The following is a 19,005-nucleotide window of genomic DNA, read 5'->3' on the forward strand; positions in this document are numbered from 1 at the left end:
CTTTCCTAGAGCTATGACTCTGGCACATTTTTTCAACTGCAGCCCTGCAAGCTGCTTCTGCAATTGGTATTAGATGACCAATTGAGGTGAGTACCTATGAGAGAGTAACAAAGTCTGATCACAGAATCACAGAATTTCTAGGTTGGAAGAGACCTCAAGATCATTGAGTCCAACCTCTGACCTAACACTAACAGTCCCCACTAAACCATATCCCTAAGCTCTACATTTAAACGTCTTTTGAAGACTTCCAGGGATGGTGACCCACCACTTCCCTGGGCAGCCTGTTCCAATGTCTAACAACCCTTTCAGTAAAGAAGTTCTTCCTAACATCCAACCTAAAACTCCCCTGGCACAACTTAAGCCCATTCCCCCTCGTCCTGTCACCAGGCACGTGGGAGAACAGACCAACCCCCACCTCGCTACAGCCTCCTTTAAGGTATCTGTAGGGAGCAATAAGGTCGCCCCTGAGCCTCCTTTTCTCCAGGCTGAACAAGCCCAGCTCCCTCAGCCGCTCCTCGTAGGACTTGTTCTCCAGGCCCCTCACCAGCTTGGTTGCCCTTCTCTGGACTCGCTCAAGCACCTCCATGTCCTTCTTGTAGCAAGGGGCCCAAAACTGAACACAGTACTCGAGGTGCAGCCTCACCAGAGCTGAGTACAGGGGGACAATCACTTCCCTAGCCCTGCTGGCCACACTGTTTCTTATGCAAGCCAGGATGCTGTTGGCCTTCTTGGCCACCTGAGCACACTGCTGGCTCATATTCAGCCGACTATCAACCATCACTCCCAGGTCCTTCTCTGCCCGGCAGCTCTCCAACCACTCATCTCCCAGCCTGTAGCTCTGCTTGGGGTTATTGCATCCCAGGTGGAGGACCCGGCACTTGGCCTTGTTGAACTTCATGAAGTTGACGTCAGCCCATCAGTGCAGCCTATCCAGATACTCCTGCAGAGCCTTCCTACCCTCAAGCAGATTGACATGCACCTAGCTTGGTGTCATCTGCAAACTTACTGAGGGTGCACTCCATGCCCTCATCCAGATCATCGATGAAGATATTAAAGAGGATCGGCCCCAGCACTGAGCCCTGGGGCACGCCACTAGTGACTGGCCTCCAACTGGACTTGACTCCATTTACCACGACTCTTTGGGCCCGGCTATCCAGCCAGTTTCTAACCCAACGAAGCGTGCGCCAGTCCAAGTCAAGAGCAGCCAGTTTCTTGAGGAGAATGCTGTGGGAGACGGTGTCAAAAGCCTTGCTGAAGTCAAGGTAGACCACATCCACCCTTTCCCTCATCCACCCAGCGCGTCACTTTGTCATAGAAGGAGATCAGGTTCGTCAAGCAGGATCTGCCTTTCATAAACCCATGCTGACTGGGCATGATCGCCTGCTTGCCCTGCAAGTGCTGCGTGATGACTCTCAAGATAATCTGCTCCATGAGATTCCCTGGTACTGAGGTCAAACTGACAGGCCTGTAGTTTCCCGGGTCTGCCCTCCGGCCCTTCTTGTAGATGGGCGTCATGTTTGCTAGCTGCCAGTCAACTGGGACCTCCCCCAGTAGCCAGGACTGTTGATAAATGATGGTAAGCGGCTTGGCCAGCTCCTCTGCCAGTTCCCTCAGTACCCTTGGGTGGATCCCATCCGGCCCCGTCGACTTGTGCACATCCAAGTGCCGTAGCAGGTCACCAACCAGTTGTTCATGGATAGTGAGGGCCACATCCTGTTCCCCATCCCCTTCCACCAGCTCAGGGTACTGAGTATCCAGAGAACAACCGGTATTGCCACTAAAGACTGAGGCGAAGAAGGCATTAAGCACCTCCGCCTTTTCCTCATCTCTTGTAACTAAGTTTCCCCCCACATCCAGTAAAGGATGGAGTTTCTCCTTAGTCCTCCTTTTTGTGTTGATGTATTTATAAAAACATTTTTTGTTATCTTTAACAGCAGTAGCCAGATTGTGCTCCAGATGAGCTTTGGCCTTTCTAATTTTGTCCCTGCACAGCCTCGCAACATCTTTATAGTCCTCCCTAGTGGCCTGCCCACTTTTCCAAAGATTATAAACCCTCTTTTTTCTCCTAAGCTCAAGCCACAATTCTCTGTTGAGCCAGGCTGGTCTTCTTCCCCACCAGCTCGTCTTTGGGCACATGGGGACAGACCGTTCCTGCGCCATTAAGATTTCACTCTTGAAGAGCGCCCAGCCTTCCTGGACTCCTTTGCCCTTCAGAACCGCCTCCCAAGGGACTCTACCAACCAGTGTCCTCAGCAGCACAAAGTCATGATGAAGTAAGTTATTAAAAAAAAAAAAACAAAAACAAAAACAAACTTGTTGTTGCCTTGGAGTGGCCTGTAATTATGGACGGAAGCATGAAATAGGTAAAACTGACTATAACAGGAAAGGAAGCTGTCTTCATTACTTAATCAGAAAGAGTTTTGTGGTAAATTTTACACACTTCATTTTGAGGGGATGGATGCTTTCTGAGCAGCAATAAAACCTAAAACACAGAAAATGGCAAAGCAGAGAGAGAAGGGCTACTTTTACTGTAATTGGTCTGGAATCATATATTAAATGTTCCCCACATTTTTTTCTAAATGTTCTTTTTATTATTATTATTATTATTAATAATAATAATGCTGATAATTCCTATATGCAGAGCATAAAGGCCAAGGATTAGCAAAGGATAAGTGCTTGATTGTTTGGGTGGGTTATCGGTAGCAATGTTTTGACTTTTTGTTTTGGAGTAGGAACTGCAGTATTCTTATCTATCCAAAAGTAAAACCTTCTTAACTGATCTTTATCTCACATTTTAAGAGCGTGGACTGCAATTAAATATAGTCACAGATAATCACTGAAATGCTAATCTCCTGCACTTTTATATCAATTTATTCTTCCTCCTTTTCTGCTATGAAAATTTGATTATCACTGTGTTATTACTACAGAGTAACTTTTGGCCTGTTTGATTTACTTTGTTTCTTTCTACTTGCTCATTAGATCATAGACTCAGATCTTTATCTGATCAGCTTTCTCTTCTGGGAACAATTATAGGAATACAAATCTCCTGCTTACAGTGAGAACTTTCTACAACAGCAGAAAGTTCTGGAAACTATTTGGAGTCCATGGTGCCATTATTTTTGGCTAGAGAAACTTTCATTAAAAATGCATTGTTTGCAGATTGGTTTATTTCATCCATATTTGAATCTTGGGTGTGGTTTTTGTTGTCATTGTTGTTTAAAATGAATGTTTCATGGTATTATAGCTGTTCTATTCCAGCTAGCATGCACAATAAGTTTCCATTTTATTTTTATATTTGCTGATAATTGGGTTTATACTTCCAGCAAGTGTAAATCAATATGGTTTTATTAATATCAAAAACCATTAATTATAATTTACATTGAGAAAGCACCTGCACACCCTCTGACAGACAACTGTACAATGAACAGGCAAAAGGAGGAGAGAGGGAGAGAAAAAAGGGGGGGGGAGGAGGGGGGGAAGAGCCTGCAAGAAGCTCCTTAGGGCAGAGATTTCATGCATTCTGGTTTATATCAGCTAAGGTCCTTGGAGTATTCACAGGGCGAGGACAGTGATATGGAAGAACACACGCTTATCACAGAGCATTTTTGAAGTGTCTCCTTTAGAAGTGCAACACTCCATTGTTTTAAATTGGTGATAAATAAATTATAGATCTGTAATTTCAAGACAACAGAGAAAACTATTTTGTGTGACACTGTTAGCAGCACTTGCTTCTGAGGCTCAGTAAGGCTTTATTTTCCATTGCTCAAGACGTCAGTCTTAGGAGAGAACCTATATCACTATGAAAACATTTCCTATCTTCTGGAGGACAGAGGAGGAATTGTGAAGTATCTGTAATTACACAAATGCTTTTGGTTTTATTCCTTGGACAGGTTCCATGCAACTTCAAGTTTCCCCACTGGGAATTAATTAAAATGACTTTATTTAATCTCTGCTGACTATAGGTATTTGTATATTCAGAATCTTCTAGCACCTTTCTCTAGGGAATATTTCTCGAAGATATATCTCAGCTTTTACAGTGGATGTAATGATGCTGCATATCTGCAGTTATTTCTTACATTAAGCATCTAATTTAATATTTCCAGAATTTAGTTTAAACAGCAAAACAAACTTCTAGTGAAAGGATAACTTTTCTTAAAGAGAAGGTACTGTATCCAACTGTACTTTGAGCTATTTTCTGTTCAAAATGTTTGTTTTGCCCTAATGAGAGTATTATGTAATCTGTTAGCTTTGCACTACTTCTTTATCACTCAACTGAGTAAATTTCAGAAGATATCATGAGGAAGACTATTTTAATGTATTTTTGTTACCATATCTTACTCTCCCAGGCTTATGGCACAAAAGTTGTGACCAAAACAATTCATGATCAATGTTTAAAAAATAAAAATGATGTGAAGTCTAGAAAGGAAATGCTTTTCCTTTCCCACCTTATTTTGGGGACAATCCTGTTCCCTCACATGCAGGTGTAGGTGAGCCTTTGGCAGAAAAATAGCAATGCTTCTGTGGCACAAATACAGACTTCACTATAGGTGGTAGAGGTGCTGCACCTGGTGTAGCAAGTACTGCACCTGTGTAGAGGAGCAGGGACACACTGAAAGCATCTTCTGTGAGTGCCATGTGAACTGCTGTACCAGGGTTCACCAGGTGAGTTACTACTCCAGTCAGTGGAGTGGGCTCTGCTTCAGTGTGGTGCAACTCTGTGGTCCTGCAGGAGACAGGAGAGGAAGCTCTAGTATCCACCTCTGGACTAACAGCTGATCACTGGATGTTGTCTCCTTGGTGGAAACTACAGTGGTCTTGGTGAAGTTACCTTAACCTTTTTTTTTTTTCCCTTGGTCCACTGAATGCCAGTGGTCTGAGAAGGAGGAAACATAAAGGCTGTGATTATTTAAACCTGTGGCCCTCTTATTAAAGCTACTCTGATCCTTTTTTAAAAACAACAACAACAACAAAAAACTACCAGTCTGATATAAGTGAATAGAAATTCAGAACAAGATTACTGCTTAGGTGATCAAAGAGCACCTGACTGCATGTGCCAATACCAATTTCATTATCATTTGACCTTTATACAGAACTCATTTGCGTGAGCCTTTTCTGTTACAGGTAATATTACATAATAACAAAAGGTTCACTAACTTTTATTTACAATAATCTAGTCTTTAATTTTCTTAGGTACCTAATAATTGATACTTATTGTGAGTAATGTAATCAGTCTTTAAAAAAAATTCACTTGAAACCTAGCAGATGGATAGAGATTTCACATAAAGGAAACCGTAAGTTGAAATATAGATGTCGAGTGTATTTGCTATCCTAATTTTTGCACAGGCTTCCTAGATCAGATAGAACTTAGTCATTGCTTGGGTTTTAAAGAAAGGCATGTTTTTAAGGCTTTTTTTTTTTTTTTTTTTTATTAATGTTGACATTGTTTTAGCTTCAGAGGTTTGCTAAACTGAATAACTACTGGGAAGAGTGGTGTGCTAACAGGGTTAGTAGAATGCTGAACTTTGATCCTTCATGGTGTCTAAGTTTTAAAAAGGCCTCCATGACTGAAAGAGACAAAGGACAGAATTTACAAATCAGACATATATTTTTCAAGCTGTTTGCACCACACAGGAAGGGATGTTAAGAAACTTGCACGGTAATAAGTATTAAGAAATGAGACTGTACCTTCATAGCCATGTACATGAGGCTGTGTGTCAGCATTTAAAGTGAATGCAAGGAAACAAACTAGTGACAATTATAAAAAGAAAATAGTGGATGTATCGTTTACACCTAGAGATCCCTATTCAACCGTAGTAGCTGATAAGCATGTATTGGGATGGCTCTATCCCATACAAGACCATAGGGCATGGGAGGTAAAGCACACCAAAAACATAAAATAATAATTATTTTTTTTTTTTTAAAAAAGAGATTGAGCCTGCATACAAATGCTACTGGAGCTCTAAAGAGGGTTCTGCTGGGTGTTACTTGTTTAAGAGATTTTCTTTAAATATACTGTGCAGTGAATTGCTTGGAGGATGCAGCAAGTAGGGAGAAGTGGCTAGAGAACAAAATCAAGATTGGGTTTCTGAAGTGGGAAAGGGAAGAGAAAATTCCCTGTGAAAGGAGAGCAAAAGAGAATAGTATGCTGTAAAATAACAGGGATAATTAGTTCCTCTGAATGCACTGATGAATAATGCAGACATCCTCCCTCAGGCACCAGAGTCTGCCTGGGTTTTATTAAATATCTCCACAGCAATACTGATTTTATACAGTGCTTTGCAGAAGATCATGGAGGGGTCAGACGAAGCCTCTCTCACCACGTCTGGCAGTGTCGATGCTACCAATGGGAAGCGGCCCCATGGGGAGGCTCACAGGGACCTCACCCCCCTGGGCCCCACAGGGCACAAGGCCTGCATGCTGACGGGCAGCTGGGCACCACTGGGATGGGCAGGCTGCTGGCTCGGGTCAGGAGGCAAGATGTACCTCAGAAAGAGCAGTTGGTAGTAGCTCAGCAAGGGGGTGAAGGTGGTACCTTGGCAGAGCAGGGGAAATGGAGGTGAAAGCTTTCTTTGCCCGCTCACACTGCCAGCCCTGGTGCACCCCACCTGTCGCTCACAGAAACCTGGTCTGTACTATGCCAGACTGAAACACGTTCGCCCCATAGGCAGCATCTTGAGAAAGCCAGTTTTGAACCAATATCATATTCTCATCTACTTGGCAAAATATCTGAAAAGACACTTGTTATGCAAATGTGGATGTTGCAGCATTTAATGAAAACACAGCCTTTACACTGAGGTCCCGGCAGACACAGGTATCTGATCAGCACCTCAGTGGGCCTATGCCTTGCATATTAACTCCAGTAATTGAATTTCCGAATTTCAATATTAAACTTGAAGAGTAGTGCTTATGACTGCAGAGACTTAGGGTCTAGTCTGCTTCTACAGTTTTCCTTCTGCTTTTCACAAGCAGTTCCTTCTTCCATAATTGCCATTACTGAGCTGCTTCCACTGGGAATTATCTCCCAGCAAAACCTCCAGAACTGTTGGCTTGTAGACACTGGGGGAGGAAAAAAAAAAAAAAAAGAAGAAAAGAGTATATAAGGTACCCAACACCTCTTTGGGCTTATCCTAAATCAATTTTGTTTTAAAGTGAGAAAGACTGCATGCCTCCAAGGAAAATATTTTTAATATGAATGCAGTTCTAGCCCCAGTGGTACAGAAGCAGAACTCTCTTGAAACATCTGTAGGCCTACAGAAACACCATGGATATACTCTTCACAGTGGTGTTGCATGGCTGCTGACATAACTGACTTGCGGCTTCTGTTCAGTGCTTTGTTCTTCTTTTGAGTGTGGCAGTTTTGTAGTATTGTAGTATAACACTACACTGTTGAAAACATTTGAAGTGTACTTAGTTTTATTTCCTTACAATTTTTCAAAAATACAGGTTGCTTACACAGATCCCACGTAGATCCCACATTCATCTGAAAGGAGCTTTAGCCTGTGGGTACAGTTACACACGAGAGGGAGGTTACAGTGATGGTTACAGGAATATGAAGTGCCTTGGCTGCACAGCTCAGTCCACAAAAGAAACCTTTCATTTTTTTTTGCTGTGTATTTGTGGGTCTGCACTCTTGCAATGCATTCATAACGTAGACAGCTGAAAGCAAGACAGTGAGAAAAATAAAGGGGAATGGGAAAAAAAAGGCAAACTGGAACAATAGTTTGTTATTCAGCAGACTTACATAATTTATCAGCATTTCTCATCTATTTGAAATACACAATTATTGTTAAAAAGAACCTACAGGGGAAAAAAAAAATCTGTAGTGGCTGAACTGAGTAAAGGTGCATTCCTGTCAGCACAATTAAAGTGTCATAGCTGATCTGAAAAAAACAAAAACATAACCCCCTAGTCTAGAATTAGGGGGGTGAGATTGCTGGAGGCAAGGAGCATCAAGCAGCCACCTGTGGAAAGCTAACATCAGAGAAATTTTTGAGGCTCATGACAACAAAAAATGAAATACTTTTCTGCATAAAACCAGGGCCTCCACCTTGTTCAGTTGTTATATTATCTGATAATCAAATGGGACAGTCGCATAAAGCGAAGGAGGAAAATAATTCTTATGTCTAGTATGTAATAGGTTTAGGCAGTCATCAGTTAATTTTTATTTATCCTTTTGACTGTCATTTGATTTAATTAGTCTGTTAAAACCACATGGGAGATTGTAAGCATAATGTATTAGAAAAGGAAAGCATATAATTGAAGCAGAATATGGTAAGTGGCTTCTCTTTCCTCCTCTACCCCCAGCAGTGAGTTACTCTTTCAGCTGCTGTTGTACAAATGCCTTTGAAGCACAATTCCTTTGTTAGTAACAATGGTAAAAATAAAGTAAGTAGCAGGCACTGACTTCTGAAAATGACTGGAGAAGAAAGCATAGGCCAAAAGGGATTAAGACTTAAATAATAATAAAATGTTGTCTAGATGCTCATTTATTCCAGAAAATCACAGGCTAACAAAAAAGACTATAAATTTACAAATTAAATGGAACAAAAATTGTTCCATTTCAAAAATTGTTAGTCACTAAAGCACTTGCAAAAGTAGAAGCAGGATGAGGAAAGTTGAATTAAACATGTAATGTTGGAGGTATTCACTAACCCTGGTAACTGAATCACTGTTCTCTCCTGCACCTTGTAGTTCTACTAGAGTAAAAATTAATATAATAATATTTCTATAAGGCTCTATTGCAAGTAATATAAAAATGCAGAACTTGGGCAGCAAAAGACTAGTCAAGTGCAGCAGTGGGAGTGGAGAAAGAACAAAGAAATCTGTAACTGACTGTGATCAATTAATTATAAGAGCCACTGCCATCGGACCAGCCGACAATATGCTGTTGATGAAAAGGTATTTATAGCTCTAAAAAAGAATTATTTTCCAGTTATGGTGACACTGGTAGTATTTTAGTTTTCCAAAACCGAATGACTGTACTGCTTTAAAAGCATCGCATCTGTCTCTACCTTAAACACAGTGTGTGACACGTTTCATGTGGGCCCTTTTCTCTACGCAGTGACGGGCACTGTTGCATGATGGGTAAGAGATATGCAAATGTGAAGCGTCAAGCCCTAAAATTGAAAATTGGTGAATAAGAGTGCTGCTTTCAACCAAGCAGCCTAGCTTCAGTGTTGCAAGCATTGCAGGATGATCTCTGATAAGAGAAAAATACTGTTTTCGGTTGCTCTTTAGCAAACGAAGTGAGCAGGGTTTATTGTTAGCAGTCCTGTGTTGAGTATCATGCTCTGCACTCACACTTCTGTGCTTGTAGCTCTCCAGAGAGAGATAAGCAGGGCCCCACTCACACCTACATACACACACATTCCTGCACTTTTGTCTGCTGTAGCTTATAAAACAACAAATATTTCTCCTTATTCAAGAGAGGCTGCTGAAGTCTTTCCCCATTTGCATCTCCTGCATATCAGTGCTTCCAATGAAAAGGAGAGGCAAGTAGCAAATGGGCGTGGATGAGATCTGGATCCCAGCAGCTACAAAGAAAATATTCTCACAAAACAAAACTACAGAACTTTCCATCAAAGAATAAAATAAATAGTTTTTGTTGTTTTGTTGTATTATATTGTTCTTCCTTTTTTTCCCAGCTCTCTTCTGCTGAGAATTTTCTTGTTTGAAATTGATAGAAATAATTTTTCAGATGACTTTTCATTAAATTGTCTAAACAGGAGCAAATAAAATTAGCTTTAGTCTCTGCATAGATTTTTAGTATGTTAATAATCATGAACATTAAAAATCTTCAAATATTTTGGTCATGATTTTTTACATTCAGTGGTGGAAAATCTTGCTGCTCTGGTTTAATAATCTTAGTAAATATTTATTTGATGCAGCACACTAAATCAAATTATAGCTTTAAACAAAAAGGAGAGAATTTAGAAAAACATTTTCCTTCATGTTTGGAGATGCCCAAAAGACAGTATTTCTTTCTGATTACAGAAATTCTAACGTATAGACTTTCTCTTAGGTGAAACAATGAAGACCCTCTGCCCAACTGTATTGTGCCCCTGTCTGATCACTCCTTAAATCTCTGAAATATTCTGCCAATATCTGCATTTAATCTCTGCCAATTATTACGGCATTTATAGACACAGAGCAGAATCTGAGGTTAAGGTTGGGTTCATACAGCAGGGCAGCTATTCTCCTGTTACACGTGCTTTCTGATAATTTTGGAGTATTAATAATTTTGGACTTATTAAAACTCCTGGGAAGAAAACGGACACTTTCAATTCACTGTAATGAATTGAAGAGCAGGTCAGCAAGGTACAGAGAGAGAAAAAAAAAAAAATGTTATTTCAAAGAAAATGAATCCCATAATGTCATATTTCATTAGCTAGATTTTGCCAGGAAAATCAGGCCTGATAAGATCTCTTGGAAGGGTCATTTGTTGGCTTCAGACACTTGTATTTTCCTTAGCTAGATTAAAGCTCTATGGAAATCAAGGAAGTTTTACCTCTCAGTGCTTTGAATTAGTACCCTGATGAACAAAATTCCTTTCTGAGATATGAGCTATGCTATTGTTTGTTAAGATCAGCAATATTGATAAAATATTTCTCAAGGAGAAACGTCTTTCTTTAAACAATTTAGTGTTTTGTTTCTTACTGTTTTGACTAAAGTGAGTTGCTTTTTTCTTCCTATGTAATGGAAGGAGCCATCTCTTATTCTTTACATTGGCAGAACTAATGATGTGAACATACTTGTCGAATCACATTGCCTTGCATTCCTCAGGCACTCATGGGAATCTAGTTCACAGTACATGTTGAAGTGTCAAATGAGGTCATTTGTTGCTTTTAGTGAATACCTAAACCACTGCCATTAACATTATGTGTTGAAATGCTGAGTAGCACACTATCTGAAACACACTGTAGAATCTTTGTCACCTGTTCCTCAATCTGTCATAATTAAAAGTAACTATTTATAAGTAATAATAAAGGTTTCTGTAGCAGCACTAACTCTCCCACATTACAATCAAAATATTTGACATGTAGATTAAGTCTTTAAAGGCACAGTTGAACACACAGATAGTGAAGAATGAAAAAGAGGAAGTCAGCATTAAAATTAACTAGGCTAGTCAGAAGAGCAGTGGTTTTCAACAAAAATATGAGCACGAGGTATATGTAGAAATCCCTGTGAGCTCTTACATGTACAAGAACCTGTCCTATTACACTCCAGGTGTCTCTTCACTGTCCATAGAGCCCTCTAACAGATAGAAAGCTCCAACCTGCATTATTAAACATATATTGAAAAAGACTGTACAGAGGATGACATATATCCACTACTTTAGTCCTGAAGTCCAGTTCATGCTGCAGGATACCTGGTTAGTGTACTAAAATAATACTGAGCTTGAGGCCCATGCAGATGTCACTGGAACAATGAAGCCAGAAGTAAAGAACATGGGAACAATTTTAGTGTCATTCTGTGGGGTGGCCCAACATTCACATTGCATGCCAGGGTTTACAGGTATTTTGGGTCTCTGCCATGATAAGGGATTATTTATAGAATCACAGAACCATAGAATGGTTTGGGTTGGAAGGGAACTTAAAGATCATCCAGCTCCAACCCCCCTGCCATGGGCGGGGACACCTTCCACTAGACTGGGTTGCTCAAAGCCCCATACAGCCTGGTCTTAAATACTTCGAGGGACAGGGCATCCACAACTTCTCCGGGCAACTGGGTGCTAGTGCCTCACCACCCCCGAGTGAAGAATTTTCTCCTAACATCTAATCTAATTCTCTAAATCTAAATATCTAATGTAAGTCTCTAATTCTAAACTAAATCACCTTTAGTTTAAAATTTTTACCTCTTGTCCTATCACTACACTCCCTGACAAAGAGTCCCTCATCATCTTTCTTGGTCTCCGTTCTTCACAGGAGAGGTGCTCCAGCTCTCTGATCATTTTTGTGGCCCTTCTCTGGACACACTTTAACAGGTCTGTGTCCTTCTTGTGCTGGGGGCCCCAGAGTTGGATGCAGTGCTCCAGGTGGAGTCTCAAAAGTGCAGCTCAGAGGGGAGCAATCCCCTCCCTCATCTTGACGGCCTCGCTTCTTTTGATGCAGCCCAGGATATGGTTGGCTGGCTCATAGTGAGTTTTTCATCCACTGTTAGTGGATGTCCCTTTTTCACTTGCAGTCTCGCTGATGTGATACATGCAGATATGAAGGGCAGCCATTTAAATTAAGTGTGTATATATATATATATGTATATATATATATATATGTTTCTTTGGGTTACTTTTTGTTTACACTACATTTTTTTGTAAGGTTACAGACTTTTACTATACATTCCATTTTTGACCATATGAAAATACTTAAATGGTTTAGAGCAAAGTGCTGCATAGCCAAATCTCATTTAGTAACAATGTCAACTGTAGTTCTCATCTAACAAAATATTTAAATATTGGCAGTACTGTAAGTGTGAAGTTATTTCTTTTGATGATGATGAAAATATTGTGCATGAACTTAATACTGAATTGAAGCTGTATAGTGTTTCATCTGTGTTGGTTGTCTAGACACTGTTGCAGATGCTTTCCTATAAAGGTTTTGTCACACTGTAAATTTGTGCTACAAGTGGAAACCAGTCCTTCTCTTGCCCTTTTCTCAGTAACCCTCCCCAAAACTATAGTATTAGAAAAAGACAAGGCTTAGAGACATGAGAAAACTAGGATAATTAAGACATTGGGAAACAGCTTTGGTTAGGTGCCTCCTAACATTTAAATGCCTAAATCCCTCTGCAAAAGTGGGTCTCAGTGATTTGCTGACTGGCTTTAAAGTGAATAAAACAAAATAAAATTAACTCTTAATTCGCTTTCCCTCTCCTCTTCCCAGCAGCCTGTGTTTAAATGCTGACATCTAAAACAAGATTTTTGGTATGCCAGAAGCCTAAATAACAGTTACTTTTTACACTTCAAAAATGCACTAAGGAAAATAAAAGCAGGTTTTTATTTATTTAAGACTGCAGTGCATTAGGTAGGAAGGATTCAAAGTTTGGGAAGATACTCACATTCTTTGTATCAGGGGAAAATAACAATAATCAGTATATGTTACCCTTAAACTAGCAAACAGCTTTCTTTCTTTCTTTCTTTTTGTTTGTTTGTTTGTTTGTTTTTAATGTCAGTGAAACCTAATGTGGAGTTTTAATTTCAGCTCGAGATCCTATGAGAGAGATGAAGTAAAGTTATATGATCCTGTGAATGTACATAAATAAGGCATTGAACAGCACTGGGCAATCACACACACACATTACTGCTTTTATTCAAGCACAAGTAATGTTTATGTTGCTACTACGGCCAGAAATGACCTAAGAAGACCACATTTGGATTCAGTTCACATTTATAGTAATGTTTAGGCTGTTATCCAAGTCAGAACCAGTGATTCTCTTTCCAAAGGTTTTCCTTCAAGACTATTTCTCTTTGTACTGTAAACCTTTTTTAAGATCAGTTACATTAACACTGGGATAAGAAATGTTAAGTTTCTTCTGAGTTTGGGTTCAAACCACAGCATTTAGGCAGGTTTCATTCAAAAAACCCCATCTGTCAGTGGTCTTTCTCTCCTCTTCCCCAAAATAGTATTCCTTTTTATTAGAAGCTGAGAAATCTTGTCTGTGAGAACATATTTTATTACTTTGTCCAAGCTGAGTGAATACCTGGAAACATGGCTTTTAATTTATCAGGTACAATAACAATATTTTCCTATTTATCTGTTAGCTTGAAGTTCATATAAACTGGTGAAAACTTCTAATGTAGGGCCTATAAGATTATTTCGCTTTTTTTTGTGTAATTTAAAAGACACAAACCATCTTACATGCTTATACATTACACTCGCATTTGGTTTTAGTTTGACACTGGTTAGAATACTTAAACTTTCTATCATGGACAAAGCTTATTATAGGGAGAAGCTCTGGTATTCTCCTCAAAACAATATGTATGGGTGAAATGTTCTTTTGCGAAGCATATTCATAAAAGAATTACTTTTCCCAGCATTTCAGCATAGTTATCTCTTCAGTCTTGCATCAGTATTCCATGGGGGGAAAAAAAAAAAAAAAGTGGGGGGGGGAAGGGAGAGAGAAAGAAAGAAAGGTTTCCATTGTTTCCATTTTTCCCCTACCTACTAAAAGCTGCCTGATACTCAAATGCTCTGAGGAGAGTCAGATTAATTAAACAAATATAAACAGCACATTTTACTGACAGTTTGTCCTGCTAAATTTGGGTTTCTTTATGTTTACACAGTGGTCCCTGAATCATCCTGACTTCTGGAGAACAGTGTGATGCACTACAGAGAAAATTCTTAAACTGAAAATCACTGGAAAAATCAATGGACAGCTGAGTCCTCTAAATATGTCTGTGGAATGAAAGATTTTGAGAAAGAAGCAAGCTTTCTCAGGGCCTACTGAGAATATAGAACATTTATCTGGTATGGTAACTCATAATCAAGGTCAATACTCAAAAGATCACTTTTTAAAGAAGCTTGCAAAGCTCACTAAACTCATTTCTCTGAACAGGTTCAAATTTTCCACAAAACTTTTACTTTTCCTACTTGTTTTGTTTTGTTTTGTTTCTATTCAGATACTATAGAGGAATTCCAAGGTCCTTTTGAGGAGCTGCCTTACCTTGCAGTTTGCCAGGAACATGTATATTTCCTTTTTTTTTTTTTTATAGGTCCCAAAGGTTCTTTTGCATGTTTAGATCCTTGCTGTAAATGGACCAGACACTTCTGCCCAGTTGCCCAGTTATCCGCATTATTACTTAAGTTTTTTTGGTTACTTTTTTTTTGTTACCTTTTTTTTTTTTTTTTTTTTTTTTAATCAAACTGTATATATATAATTCATTTTGGCTTCCGCTGGGTCATCCTATCTCCATTGTTATTTTATAGGCCATTCATAGGGCAACAACCAAACATTAGGGAAACATCTTTTGAACTTTTATATGATTTTAACTTTTGAGATGGCTGCACTTTGAAGAGTTTTGGAAACCAGGCGCATGACCCCTCTCTTGGTTGTTGGCTCAGTCTGGCTCAGACTGTGTGACCCCGCTCAATACAACAGAGCATCAGTAAGGATTCTTACCCTACATCACTATTACTTTCTAGCTGCTCAGAAACTTCAGTGAGATAAAAGGAAACAAGGTGAATTAACTAACTCACCTTAATCACAAGGGAGAGCAGAGGAGGAGGTTCTAACCTTTTCTCTCTGGTGACCAGTGGTAATATCCAAGGGAACAACACAAAGCTGTGTCAGGGGAGGGTCAGGCTGGATAATGGGAAAAAAATTGTACTTTTATTTATTTTTTTTTAAGATTTATACTTTATTTTCTACTTGGTAATGTATCGCCATGAACACACTGAGAAAGACACATATTTACAGTATTTCTCTTAGACAAGAATACTTTTGCTAATTGCTCTGTGTGGATGGAATTTGCATGCACTGCTTTCTTGTCATTGAAACTTAATAATTAGATCTTGTCACAGTGAACATAACCCATTGACTTTTTTCACCAGACAGGTGATAGAACTTGCAATCTCCTCCCTCCATAATGTCTGTCCAATACAGCAGCCCCCGTCACCTTCAACGTCAGCATGAACTGCATGTAAAATGAAAGGGAATTTTTTGCACACGTGCAATACTGCCAAACAAATGTTTGATAAAATGGCTAAAATAGTGAGTCTGGATTTCTGTAGGTGTTTCTGCAGCCTAATGTTTATGGAATCTGTTCACTTCATGACTGAAGTGAATTTTTTAAATAATTTTAAATAATTGCTGTTCAGCTTTCAATGACAGGAACTTGCTTTTTAATGGATTTTTTTTTTTTTTTGTATGTGGTAAAATCTTCTGTCATGTTTTTTTCTAGTCACCCTCTGCAAAAATAGAGAAATAAGTCTGCAGTCTTAAGAACAAGATTGTTTTTAAAACAATCATACCTGTGTGCTATAAAATATATTTCATGAATGCTAGTAAGTCTTATTTGAAAGCACTGTTTCTGCAAGCTCTTCAACCTCTACACCTTTTCCCACACCTCCCTATCTCCCATCTTCATATAATTTGCATTTTTCTACAGCAGTTTCCAATTCTCTTTGGCTTCTTAAAAGCAAAGGTCTTTGCTTCCCTGGTTCCATTTTATTCTCTGCAGTTTAGGTAACATCACCTAAATCTTGCCCAGGTGTCAGTACTATTTTCTCTTGCTTTTTATCTAAAACCATCATCAGTACCCTTTTGTATTCAGAAGACTGAAACATGAAAGTTGTACTTCAAAGGAGATCATAAAATATTGTTGAAGTAACAATTTACCAGAAAGCTGGCAACTAATCTTAATAAAAATCAGAACTTTAATAAAAAGATGTAGTTATCTGTAACAAGTAGCAGAGGATGGTAAAAACTCAAGTCTTTGTGTTTTTCCTATATTATCCTATATTATTCACTTATAGAAAACACTGTCATTCACTGGCTTCAGTTGGATTCATCTGCATGCTCAAGTGAAGCACACAGTCAGGTTTCATGGGTCCACAGTGGTCAATAAGAGATGTTTTGCTCCTCCCGACCTTTTAGCACAGAGCTTCTGCTGTGCTACGTGGCTATGACTTAACCACAGATAGTACCACTCTACAATCAGTTATGAACCTCTCTAAATGTCCAGGGAAATTGTACACATCAGACAACTATGATTAATTGATAGGGTTTAAATTTGGTCACAGAATCATATTCATTATCTCTATTTTTAGGTGGTCTCCTTAGTTAAGTAGTTGGGCCCAAATAACTAGAATCATGTCTTTATTAGTTCTGAAACAAACAAAGAAAAAAAAAAAAAAAAAAAGGAAGAAGCTTGGAAATTCAATTCTCCTTAAACTAGTAGATTTTTTTTTTTTTTTCCAGAACTGAACTGTATTCTATAAAAATTACATTGGATAGTAAGAATTGATGTGTACAGCAAAAAATGTTTATTCAAGAAGATGCCATGTCTGCTTAACTACAGACTACAGATGTGCCCAGAAGCTGTCAGTCTGTTGGAAAAAAAATATATTAATGGGTAAATAAAATGCACTAAGAAGACCGGTCAATGTTAGCAGTGGGGTGGAATATAGAAGGGTTAGTTTAACTAACAATAATAATTTCTTTTAACCCACTACCATCGGACTAGCCAACTCATTTAGCCCTTCAACTTTTACATAAATCTCTCAAATCACCATTCCACCACAGTTAGGATGATTTATTTAACTAATAAGAGTGAATAAAATGATTAATCTACCTCTACAGTTTGTATCACCAGCACCAGTGAATGATCACTCTGTCCTCTCTCTGCATTTCTTTGGAAGTTCAGGTGGCAGAATATGTTATTGGATTGCAACAAATTTGCATGATGGGAAATATAAGCAAATGACCAAATTGTAAACTCTCTGTGGTATTAAAGCATTGTTTTAGTTGAGTGAAAACTAAGATAGAGGTATGTTTAGTTACTTAATTAAAAATAATGTGGGGCACTTTGATACAGAAATATGAATTTCGTGGGGTTCTACCTTCTGATCTCTTCCGACTATAATTAAGAAAAAAAGTCAGTTGATAAAATGCAGCAGATGGCAGTAATGCACAAAGGAAACATGATCCTTTGCTTATCTCAGGATTACTCTGAGCATACAGACTTTACCATTCCTCACATTGACTGGCTAGCCTAGGGCTGCTAAATGCCTCCATTTTACTTGTCTGGATTTCAACTTGCTTTAGTATATTTGTCAGCAAGTGTTTTAAATCAAAAACCAGACAGGAAGATTCAAAGCTGAATGCTTTTACGAGTTCAAAAGAACATCACTGAGATGCTGTCAGCATAAATAAATAACCTGAAGAGAAATAGCTGCTGGTATTGAGACACACCTACTCAGAATAAGAACGTTGTCCTGACTTCATATATTTATAAAGCACCTGCAATGGTGATTAAAAGATTGAATCAGACAAATCCAGTTTTCTGGGTTTTAAAGAGCAGTGTTCCAGGGATTCACATCTTTTTGAAAGGGAGCAGTATGACTATCCTGAATGCCGTTGGGATATGAATTTCATGATACACTTCCTGCAAAAGTCATAACAACTTCCATCTAAAATACAGCATGCCTTATTGAGAAATGTTAAGTACCACCTATGAGTTTCAAGAGATTATATAATTTCTAGCATCCCAAGGATATATGGCTAAAAATAATAAAAAATCCTCTGTTTTTTCATACTTCTCAGATGACCATTATGAGGGAGGTGCCCTAGGTTCTTTCCACTCCCGGCTCCCCCAGCACCTCTGCTCACCCTCTTTTCTGTCAGGTTAGTAACTTTGGGCTCTAACGTGCAGCCTGTGGGGTTTGTGCTGGAGCGGTGCACAAGAGGTTGATGTCATGGGCAGTTTCAGCATGAAGAGTGCTACATAAACAGTAGCACTACGTGAACATGAATAGCAGAACTACATGAACAGTGCTGAACCTGATTTTCAGCCATTGCTGTTCCCAGAAAAATATGAATCAAAATCAAGACCAGTGATGACCTGTGTCACTATGTTGGGCAACTGTAGCAAGGGGTTGTGGCCTCTCTGGTGATTCTGCTGGGGGGTGGTGAGAGCCAGTATTGACAGGGGGCACAAGCTGCAGGGTGGTTCGAACATGAATTGTCAGATACCATGATTTATATACGCTCAGACTTCAACCACCCCAGAGCTACTTTTCAGAGTGCGCAATTTGCACTCCTGTGAGTCACACACAGCCAATACAATCCTTGTGTGTTCTGCTGCTGTAGCTGAAATCCTGGTGTAGAGATTTCTGTTTGTCCAATCCCAAGAGTGCAGCTGTTACCAGTCTCCAAAAAAGTGTGAGCATGGATTTGAAACTAGAAGTTAGGAAGGAGGTGGTTTAATTGTATGCTTTCATTTTCTTGCCTTTTGGCCCCATGATTTTATGTCTGTTACAGGTGGAAACAAACTGTTGTGAGTTGGTAAAG

The sequence above is a fragment of the Aythya fuligula genome, chromosome 2 (genome assembly GCF_009819795.1).
Source record: "Aythya fuligula isolate bAytFul2 chromosome 2, bAytFul2.pri, whole genome shotgun sequence".
NCBI classification, from domain to species: domain Eukaryota; kingdom Metazoa; phylum Chordata; class Aves; order Anseriformes; family Anatidae; genus Aythya; species Aythya fuligula.